Source organism: Aotus nancymaae, unplaced genomic scaffold, assembly GCF_030222135.1.
Source record: "Aotus nancymaae isolate 86718 unplaced genomic scaffold, 86718_ANA_hifiasm-v0.15.2.pri h1tg000004l, whole genome shotgun sequence".
In the NCBI taxonomy this organism is placed as follows: Eukaryota; Metazoa; Chordata; class Mammalia; order Primates; family Aotidae; genus Aotus; species Aotus nancymaae.
In genome coordinates this window covers 25,042,773-25,045,096 of record NW_026988415.1, presented here as the reverse complement: position 1 = coordinate 25,045,096, position 2,324 = coordinate 25,042,773, and the positions used below count along the sequence as shown (strand labels likewise).

The window sequence follows — 2,324 nt, the reverse complement described above, 5'->3', positions numbered from 1 at the left end:
GAAACCCTGTCTCAAAAAATAATAATAATAATAATTTTCTTTTAGTGAGAAGAAACTGGCAATGTCGTATGGATTAGACTGGCAGAATCAATGATAAGAATGGTAGAACCAGAGGCAGGTGAGGAGGCTCAGAAAATAAGAGGTTATAAACAACTGAATTGAGAAGGTAGTAGCAGGCAGATTGGACAAAAAGAGATAAATGCTTATGAGATAGAATAATGGAGGCAGAGGTTGCAGAATTAGCAAAACTTGGCTGGAGCAGCTGCTCATGCCTATAATCCTGGTACTTTGGGAGGCCAAGGCAGGTAGATTGCTTGCACTCAGGATTTCAAGACAAGCCTGGGCAACATGGAGAGACCCTGTCTCTACTAAAAATACAAAAATTAGCCAGGTGTGGTTGTTCACACCTGTAATCCCAGCTACTTGGGAGGCTGAGGCAGGAGAATCACTTGAACCCGGGAGGCGGAGGTTGCAGCGAGCCAAGATCACATCATTGCACTCCAGCCTGGGTGACAGCGGGAGACTACATCTTAAAAAAAAAGAAAGAAAGAAAAGAAAAGAAACGTGGACAGTCTCCCTCTTCTAATTTCCTTTGCCTTCGCAATCAAGATGAAACCAGGAAGTTTGGATAAAATATTTGTTTTACCGAGTTATGCCTGGGAGTCCCCAGGAGGTGTTTTTAATGTCCTCATGAACCTGTCTGTCAGCTATAGTGAACATGTAGCACCCACCATTCTCCTCATTGCTGCAGCCCTCTCATTGATATTGATAGTTCAATAAGACACCTGAGTGCCTTAACTTTGCCACAGTTAGTGTCCACTGTCAAAGTATAATTTTTAGAAAGTTAAAAATCTGAGAAAAAAAAGAAAGTTAAAAATCTGACTCATACAAAATATAAAGCAAGCACCTATGCCTTTTTTTGTTTTGTTTCTTCAAGAATTTTCTTCCTAGACCATTTTTTTTTTTGCCTTTTTTTTTTTTTTTTTTTTTGAGATGGAATCTCGCTTTATCTCCCAGACTGGAGTGTAGTGGCACAATCTCTGCTCACTGAAACCTCCACTTCCCGAGTTCAGGTGATTCTCCTGCCTTGGCCTCCTGAGTAGCTGGGATTACAGGTACATGCCACCACGTCCAGCTAATTTTGGTGTTTTTAGTAGAGACCAGGTTTTGCCATGTCGGCCAGGCTAGTCTTGAACTCCTGACCTCAGTTGATCCATCTGCCTCGGCCTCCCAAAGTGCTAGGATTACGGGCATGAGCCACCATGCCCAGCCTTAAAATTTTTATTTAACTGATTAATGAGGATACAGCAGTATGGTAAGTAGGTTCAGAGGAAAGTCTGAAAGATATTGATACTAAAAGAATTTTAGAAGAAGATTAGATACAACACTGGTTGATATTCTATAGGGAAACACAACCCTTAGCTTTGGGATTATCTTTTCCACCAGACAGAAAATATTTGCATGAAACAAGTCTGCAAGTTAATATGTAACTTTACAGACACGTAATCTTAACCAATAGTAAGCAGTAAGTCAGGCCGTGCACGGTGGCTCACGCCTGTAATCCCAGCACTTTGGGAGGCCAAGGTGGGCTGATGATCTCAAGTCAGGAGTTCGAAACCAACCTGACCAATATGATGAAACCCCGTCTCTACTAAAAATAGAAAAATTAGCTGGGCATGGTGGCATGTGCCTGTAATCCCAGCTACTCGGGAGACTGAGACAGGAGAATCGCTTGAACCCGGGAGGCAGAGGTTGCAGTGAACAGCGATCATGCCATTGCACTCCAGCCTGGACAACAAGAGTGAAACTCCATTTCAAAGAAAAAAAAAAGCTTTGCACAGTGGCAGTGTTGTAGTTATCCAAGGCGGGATTATTGCTAATTGAAAGCTTTTCCCAATACCCTGCCATGACGACTTGCAATATAGTTGGCATTGAATTGGCAATTTTTTACAGTCTCTATGGAGACTGAATGTAAAAAAGAAAAAGAAAGAATATATATATATAAAGCAGTAAGTCAAACAAGATGTGTTTCCCTAGAGAATTAATTGTTGAACAGATCTGCCAGACAATGCCCCACTGACGTGGCAAGGATATCCTTTTGTCTTATTTATAAGTTTTGAATAATTTTTCTTACCACTATATAAGAACATCTGTGCCAAGGCTATGTCCTTTTTATGTTGCTGAAATTGCAAATTACTGAGGTGTCAGGGAACTGCTTCCTCCCACGCTATCAGACATCAGCTAGGAACTAGATCCGTCAGCTTTTGTGATTTGTCTCCATCGCCATAGGGCTCAAAGTCTCTGATGCTGGGCAGAGAAATCAA

The 2,324-nt window shown here is 41.6% G+C and overlaps 1 non-coding gene across 1 annotated transcript; it reads left to right on the top strand.

Moving 5' to 3' along the window:
* Positions 1-1,829: 1,829 nt before the first annotated feature.
* Positions 1,830-1,965, top strand: LOC135269441 (U4 spliceosomal RNA). Its single transcript, XR_010337733.1, has one exon. It is a non-coding gene; the product is annotated as a U4 spliceosomal RNA (small nuclear RNA).
* Positions 1,966-2,324: the final 359 nt, after the last annotated feature.